Consider the following 9,004-nt stretch of genomic DNA (forward strand, 5'->3'; position numbering starts at 1 on the left):
CCCTGACCGGTCGAGTGGCGCCACGTAGCGGTCACTCCCGAGCTCGGAGGTGGGGATGGAGGCAAACGGGGCTGTTATCAGGGCAGCCCTTGTGCCACATAGTGGTCTGCTCGCCGCAAGCATTATCGTTGCTGTGAGTAGAGTACACGAAGAAACGAACCTACGCGGGCTCGTCCTGGAGGCCGATTCGACATGGCTGGTTGATAGGCCATTGCAGTGGCTGTAGCTACACGCTGGGCAACAACGTTTCACGAAGCCGGCTGCGTAATGGAGTACATAACGCTATCGGTGAGATCATAACGTGGCGCCCCTTGCGGTTCCCACGCACAACTCGATAGAGGGAAAACAAAGCAAACGACGCAGGCTTACTCACCATGGGCGAAAAGGTGCTCTGGATTCATGTGTGTCAATATTCAAGCATCAATTTTTAGGGTGCACTTTATGTTGATTTTAAATCGTTACTACTGACTCTCCACGTGTCTACAAAAATGACGGCAAAAAGGATTTAAACGATTCTTTAAACGAAACGGCGATACTTATTTCATGCGCGCTGTTATGTAATCTAGAACTGCGGTCATAGTCGTAGTCGCGGCAAAACCACCTTGCCGCGTTGCGTACGTAGCGTGAACCTTTCTACAAAAATGTCAAAGGGGCCAAGCAGGCAAAATACAACTTTGTTCAATTTGAAAGACGGAAACTTTGGCAGCTCGCCCAGCTCTTTCCGGCCATGAAAGCCGCTTTATAACAGAAAAAAAAAATATGAATTTCGCGCCATAGTGACGTAATATGGGCCGGAGTGACGTTTTATGGACTGGCACTAGAAACATTTAATGTGTTAACTGCGCGTTAGAATTCAAGTGAGACGACCGAACGGAGCTGGAGGTCCTACTACAAACTCCCAGTCAGGTTTTTCAATGTGGCTTGAGTCGGCGGCCACTAATCACACAAACAATCTGGGACGTCATACCAGAACGGCCGGAAAGTGGCTAGGGAGTCGCCACTGTTGAAAAAATCCCGGGCCATCTCCGCTGACGTGAAACCTGCAGGTTTCACGTCAGCGGAGTGTATAAGTGTATTCTTGGCGCCTTGGCGTTTTTGCCACCGGAGATTAAACCGTTGGGGGGTAGGGGTACACAGCTTTGCTGTAAAAGTCTGTTGTCTTTGAAGGTGAGCGCGACCACGGGCGGCGCTGCAAAGCGCGCCTCCTTGACGTCAACTTAGGGATTCTCGCATTTGTCGTCTGCTTCACTCGGGCTCGCCCTCCCTGCTGTTTCTTTGCGCTCAGTTGACGTCTGATGCTTGTCCGCACCAGATTTTGCATCTGCGTAACTTTTTATCATAATAATAGACATAACATCGCATAGCTCAAGGCGTGAGTTTTCGATACAGTTTTCGATACCGATACGGAAGAAACATTACCGACGTCGCCCCATTCCTTGCGAAGCCGGTCATGTGCGGAGCCAGAAGAGTCGGAGCTAGGGTTCAGCGTCTGTATTAAGCAATCTTTCGAACAAAGAGAACAGCCAGCTGCTAATAACCGACAACAGTGAAAGTGCAAGACCAAAACAAATACCAGGCCTTCGGGGCTGTCAGCTTTGGCAGAATGCATTACGATTCCCGGTATTCGTATGTAAGTTAAAACAGTCATTGCTACCTTGCCGAACGCTCGAAAGTATTGTCATATCGCTTTACGTTGTCATGGCATAACAGTATGGGGAGCGAAAAATGTAGGTTCCGTTCCAAATAACCTACTGTGTGTATAGGCGCGTGCTGGTTATATATACAAGGCTTCTAACCAGTATGGAGGTTTATTGAGCAAAACGAGTCACATCTACGTTAAAGATACAGTAACAGTATGTTTGTTCAGACCTGGAGGGATATTTCGGTACATTTCCCACAGCCATGTCCTCCCAATATTCAGATATGCGCTATAGCACAAGTGCATTCAAGAGGAGGAGGAGAAAACTTTATTTAACAGTAAAATAGAGCTGATTAGTGTCCTCAGTCCAGGACAAGAGAGTAAAACTAATTTCCTTCAATTCATAGAACACCATCCCGAGTAGACCAAGATTTGTTCTTTGCGCCTGGAAGGTTTGGAAAACAACAAAGAGCTGCTTGGAAATATACATCGGTTTCGATTCTTGTAATATATGCACGTATACTATTTATTGTGTTCGTTAGCGAGTATATCAAGCCTTCAACAACGTAATAATGTCATAATTGTCCGGGTTGAGAGTCAGTTCGTTATGATAACAATGGTTGCGATAGAAATTCGGAGCATAAAAGCCGCCTTCGAGTACTCTGGACAACGCATGGGGCGCGATCGCGGTGGCGTAGCACAAACCTTCTTATCGTATTTGCGTGTGAATAAACAACGCACGCTGTGGATATGCACTTTCTTGCAAGTAGCCATAACGGGAGCCAATTTGTGAAGAAGGGAAAGCATGCCATACATCCTGAAGAAAATACCCACACGAACATTGTGAGCCTCCCAAACATCCCCAAACCTACTAATAAGGCGTTTGTGACGGTGCACAAAGATAATGCATTGGGCAGAGGAAAAAAACATTCATCTGATACATGTCAACGACAACGAAAGAAATAGAAGACAGCCGCTTTATTTCCTGTTGTGCGATGCGTGCGCACTAGACTGTTGAGGAGAGCACCTCAAAAATACTGTGGGGAAGCCAACGCCTTTTGAATACTTATCAAGGAGCTTTGAGCGCTGAAGTTCACGAATCAGCTAGAAAGGACGGGTTGAACAAGATCTTCTGACTGACGCTCTGAAGAAAGTTGTTCTTTCCCTCCTCGTGTGTTGCAAACTTGTGGGGGATACAGCTTGAAATTATTCAGATGTGTCAGAAGCTGGCAAAAATAACTGAATTACTAAAAATACGCTTTTTAATGCACTACAGCATCAAAGCGGATGATTTCTAGCTCAGGCACTGCCGCCTTTCACAAGCGGAGTGTAGCAGACGACAGCAGCGCGAATCCCTAAGCGGACGTCAGAGCCAGGGGGCGCCACTCAAATATCTCACCGCCAATAGCGCGAGGCGTAAACGAGTGTCCCGGTGCTTTTTAATACGCGTTACGAAGCGCTTCAGCGCGAGGCGTAGACTAGCGCCCGGGTGTTTTAAATGCAGAGCATTTCAGTAACTCACGATGTCACCCGCGTTGGCGTCCGTAGTCCGCACGCTCACTGCGCATGCGCGTCGCGTCGAGGCGATAGCGAACACTCTCTCGCGAGGGGCATTGGATTGGATTCGAACACTCTCTCGCGAGGGGCATTGGATTGGATTGGATTGGATTGGATTGGATTGGCTGGGCTTGGATTGGATTGGATTTGGATTGGATTGGAATAAAGTGGATTGTGTTGCGTCATAGCCGCGGCAGACGCGCTGGGGCCGGCGCATGTGCAGTACTCTCTCATGGACTCTCTCATGTGCAGTACTCTCTCCTTCGGGCGCGCTGCGCACATAACCGGTGTGCCGTTCTCCGGCGAAGCAACACCCGCGCTTGGCTCAAACACCTAGAGTCCACGCCGCTTTACAAGTACGCCAACGTCGTCGACTGGGACCGGCTTACGCAGTCCCCTCAACGTATATAAGCGGCGGAGCGCGCGTTTGGAATTCAGTCAAGGGCGTCTTTGCTTGGCTTTCGCTTGACGTGACGCTTTGCTTGACTCGAGTAGATGCGACGCATTTACTCGAGTTACCCGCGTGGGAAGATGCGGGCGACTTTTTTTAATACGCGTTACGTTCTAGCGCGAGGCGTAAACAAGTTTCCCGGTGTTTTAGTAGCGTGACCACATGAGACGACGATTACGACGACGACAGGAGACACCAACAGCCCCAGCCCGTAAGGGCCCTCTAATATGTTTTCTTTAATATCTCGATTGTTTGTTTGACGTTGGCGATAAAATTGATATGTTCTCGGGACAAAACGGCCTTGTTATTTACCGGGCTTGTGTTTTGTCTTCATGGCCCCTTTAAACGAGTGCTTGGGCGTGACGGTGCGTGAGTAGAACAGACGCACCCAGCCACGCTGAACTCTGGATCTGATTCTGGGAAATGTGTTCCGTGCGTCACCAGCATGCCTGTAGAAGTATTTCGCGCTAAAAGACGAATAATAGGTTGCGAAGGAAGAGACGCAAACATGGTGTAGCAGTAAAGAAGCCTGTCGAAGTGATTCGCGCCTAAACTAATACGATGCAACCAAAACGAGGAAAGTGACGAAATTAGGATGTAGAAGCAAACAAGTTGACAAGCATCTACAGGCTTTCGCCTTCGAAGCACGTAACCAGACTTAAGTGCCCCGGTAAATCTTCTGTTTCTCTTCACAGCTCCGAAAACCAGGCAGACTGACAGCTTCCCCTCGCGCTCTAAGGAGCCACGAGTCGTGCGTGTGCGTGGAGCCACATGACGCTCGCGCTAGTTCTGTGTTGTTAAAGCCGACAGTCTTTCTCTTCAGCTACTTGATTAAATTCGAAAATTTGGGTCTGTACGTCTGTCTGCCTGTTACTCGATTCAGCCGCCCGAGCTAAAGTTAACAGAATGCTTGAGCGAGACGTTTATATGTACAAACTTTCCAAGCTAATAAATCTGGCAGCATACCTCGAACTTGTCAACATTGTTGAGCAAAAAGAAACCATTAGATACATTTGAACCAAACATCAATACATAACTGGTACTAACAATCTTGTTTTAATTAAAAATGTGTCCTCGATTATTGCGGTATCAAAATTAAAAAAATTACTCCCACCTCCCCTCGCGGGAACCCCTGTGTAGATGCGACGCATAGGGGGTTCCGTTGTTGTTTCCGTTGGGTTGATTCTCCCATCGCGTGAAACGTGCCGTGAACCCCCTGCCGCGGCTATGACGCAAAACAATCCAACACAATCCACTTTAATCCAATCCAAATCCAATCTAATCCAAATCCAATACAATCCAAGCCAAGCCAAGCCAAGCCAAGCCAAGCCAATCGAATCCAATGCCCCTTGCGAGAGAGTGTTCGCTATCGGAGAGGAGAGGGGGTGAGCGGCGGAGAGCGCAGCTCGCGCGGCGAGGAGATGGGGGAGGGGTGTGGACGGACAACGACAACGCCGTATGGAGGGACAAGGCGAGTGAATGAGATGCCGTCGCATCTAAAACAAAAATGATTGATTGATTGATTGATTGATTGATTGTGGGGTTTAACGCGCCGACGCAACGCAGGCGATGAGGCGCGCCGTAGTGGAGGGCTCCGGATTAATTTTGACCACCTGGGGATCTTTATCGTGCCCCGAAATATCGTACACACGGCCGTTTTTGCTTTTCGCCTCCATCAGAAAAGCGGCCGCCGCGGCCGGGAATCGAACCCGCGACCTCGTGCTCAGCAGCGCAACGCCTTAGTCTAAAACAAAAATACGCTTTGAAAGACGTTTATGAGGTGCGGGAATCAAACCCGCCTTGACTTATATGTAACGGTTCAGACACATGTGCGGAGTGCGACGCGTTTCCGCAAGCGTTTTTTCCCTCTCTAAAACCGGTCCTGTAGCCGTCGTGCGTGCTCCTGACCGCCGCCGGACCGGTTTCCAGAGTGCGAATACGCGTGCGGATACGCTTCGTTCTCCGCGCATGTGTGGGGCCCTTTACGGCGCCGCTGCGCCGAGATCCACCGTGTTTATCGTGAAAGGAGCGAGACGGGAGGGGAAGAGCGTTTGAGGTGGGCGTGGTATTGGATAGAGGCATTTACGCGTCAGCGGCGGCAGAAGACCACCGTCTTTCGACTCCTTCGACGACATTTGCGGCAAAGTGGGCAGATACGCGGTCAATTTTTGTGTTTTATTGTTCCGTTTGGCGCCCTTTCATTCGCAAGCCATGTTTCACACGCGCACCAGGAATCTCGGGGCCATCCGCTGCTCACAACGCCGGGTTTTTCGAATGATTGATTGTGGGCTTTAACGCGCCGAAGCTACAGAGGCCCGCCGTAGTGGAGGGCTCCTGATTAATTACAAGTGCGCGTCATATTAGAGGCCCGGCTTGTGGTCGTAGCTCGTCGGGGGTCACGTGACCGCAGTCGCACGGCGTCACGCAGCCACACAGAGGCTTCGAAAAAGCTACCTGCTTGTCCCTCGATTCAGCCTTCCCGCCAAAAGTTGAGAGGATACTTGAACAAGAGGTTTATATAAGCAGAACCGGTCGAAACTCCGGTAACCGCTGGCCCTTGTCGTACATGTCCCCACTAGTTAGCGCAAAGAAAACTGCAGGTACATTTGAGACAAAATATATATATACTCAACCGGCAGCCCCCGCGGTCATTTAATGAAGAATGCTCGTTTAGTTGGTTTCTACGATGGTAGGCAAAAAAAGTGGCCGCGGAAGAAAAAAAAAAAAAAAAAAAAAACGACGCGTTCAGGATGGCGCAGTTAGGCTTCAGCACGTGGAGATGACAACAAGCACAAAAAGAACGGAACATCCCTTTAGCGCTATTCCAGGCAGAGGGCGCGCGAGCACGGCGAAGGCAGGAAAACTGCATTGCATTGAACAAATCATCAAAAGAGGAGTGAGACAGGGAGGGTAATAGCGTGAGGGGTGGTATCATGAGAGTGGGGAACGGCGCCACAGCCTTTCTGGCGAATCACTGCTCTGCGCTTCCGACAGCTTTCACGTTGAGTGGAACGGTTTTAATTTTTTTTTTTTACCACTTGGCAATATTTAACATGCACCGAAATCTCGACACCAGGGGGTTTTCGCGTTTCGCCTCCATCAGAAAAGCAGCCACCGCGGCCGGGATCGAACCTGCCTCCTTGGGCGTTTTTTTCGAATAGTGAGGAACATGTGGGTTGAATCTCAAAACTTGTATATAAGTAGACCTCTATGTTCAGTAAGTCATTACTCAGTTTGCTTCGCAAAGAAAAAGATTTCCATGGCAATAACTATGTACTATACTACCCAGTCGTGCGGGCAGACAAATTAACCGCGAAATTTTAATAGAATTAAAATATCTTTTAAGCTGAGAACATTTTGTTTGGGACACCTTTGTCCGGGACAATATTGCCCGATACCATACTGTCCAGGGTGCATTTGAGAACAATATGGTCCCGGACAGCATGGTTCCGGGCAGTGCATTCTCAGACAATGTAGCATTGGACAATATTATCGCTAGGCGAAACTCGGGCAAAGCGGTCCTGAGGTAATTTTTTTGTCAACCCTAGAGCACTGCAACCCTAACCAATTTTCTTCACACCTCCATTAGGATTTGCAGTTTCCGCGCTTTCCCTTTTCTTGCCAGGGGAAGTTTCTACGATAGTTTACAGACTTTGCGGAGATGCGCCTTGTCGTTGCGTCAGCCACAAGCAGGCGTCCGCCGTTGTTGCCGCGTGGCCACTACACAGCTCCTCAGGCGCCTCCGAACAACGCTGGCGCTGTCCTTCGCGCAGCGACGACGCCTCTTCCGCTGTCTTTCGACACGGGGAGGGAGGGGGACTCGCAATGGCCGGAGGGGAGGGAGGCAGGCCACGGGGCCGCATTAGCGCAGGCATGCGCGCCGTTTGGTCGTCGTCGCGACAGGTGGCCGTTCCGCACCGACCGGTAATGATGATGGCATCGCGTGCTCCGCGGTCGCTCACGCTATGCGCTGCTACCGGCACGCTCCCGCCGGCGGCGCCACGGCGCTCGGAGGGCCCGAGTTGCGACGGAGGCAGCGGTGGCGTTTGCGCCGTGGACTCCGCAATCAGCAGCCGAAAACAACTTTCGTGACGCACAAAACGTACGGGGTGAGCTTTCCGCTCGTTGCCGGCCCACATGTGTTTGGCCTGACATGCACGACGATGTGGTGGCGGATCCCGGAAGAGAATACGAGAAAGTGTATCGAGGCCGATGACTCGGAGTTGTAAGCAGCGCATCTCACTGGGGGCAAATAGAGCCACTATTTTCGGGGGGGGGGGGGGGGGGGTAAGAACGGCAATAGCTCATGCACTGCTTCACTCGGCCGAAGCGACTTACAGGGATGTCAACGCGCGCCCGTTCTGAAATGAGATTACGGTGGCATCGCCCGCCCTTTCTCATGTAATTTTTTTTTTTTTTGCCGTCGCTCGTGTTATTTAGAAGTAGAGTAAGTCAGACGAATAACGGAAACGATTCGCGTCCCGTTCACAATACTCGTAGTAACGCACTCTTTGTGCCGCGCGGAGGAACAGCCGGCTGCGGTGATGAGGCGCACGGGCAACTTCCGTTGTCGCTACATGAGCATAGATAAGCTACGCCTTATCTAGTGACTCTAAGGACAACGCTCACAAGCTCGCATCGTTACGGAATCACGAACGGGAGCCGATGATGTTGAAGAATCGTAACATGTGCTGTACAGGCGGGGACACAATATTTCGGACAACGCAAGCGCTTGGCAGAAACCACCGTTGCGTATGAGGCACGCAGTACCTGCTGTCGAGAGCGACGCGGACGTGTACTCGAACACATGCAAATTTTCTCGCTACGTGTAGACCTGCTCTGATTGTCAGTAAAGCGCCGCAGGGCAACGCTTTCGTCATTCCTTTTTCTCCCGTAAAACATATGCGACATGACGTGTACGGCCGACTGCAGCGGCCTTTGTGTATATGTGCGCCTGGCAGCCTGATCAGTCGTCACTCAGAAAGGCTCTTCTGAGGTTTTGACGCTGTGGGTACCGCTATGATCCTCTTCGAGCAATTTAAGGTGATTCAAGTTCCGAGACTGTGCTTGGGTTTGAGCTGTTTTTTTACAGAGAAGCTTAGCATGTCTAATCCTCCAGGTTCCCGCGGCAGTATGGACGCCTTACCCGGCGCCTCAGTATCTCCGATAAGGCTCCCATAGTAACGCATACAGATGCGGAGGTCCTAGGGCCTTCATATTTTAGTATAAGACGACCTATAATGTCGCTTAAGGGGGAAGGCTCGTCTTGAGGACCGAAAATTTGCCGAAAAATCAATTTTCTGTATTAATTTTATTTGCAGTCTACAGGTCCCAAAGAATGTACCTGCAAAATATTA

The sequence above is a fragment of the Haemaphysalis longicornis genome, unplaced genomic scaffold (assembly GCF_048455015.1).
Source record: "Haemaphysalis longicornis isolate Haplotype H1 unplaced genomic scaffold, Haemaphysalis longicornis Haplotype H1 scaffold_2, whole genome shotgun sequence".
NCBI lineage: Eukaryota > Metazoa > Arthropoda > Arachnida > Ixodida > Ixodidae > Haemaphysalis > Haemaphysalis longicornis.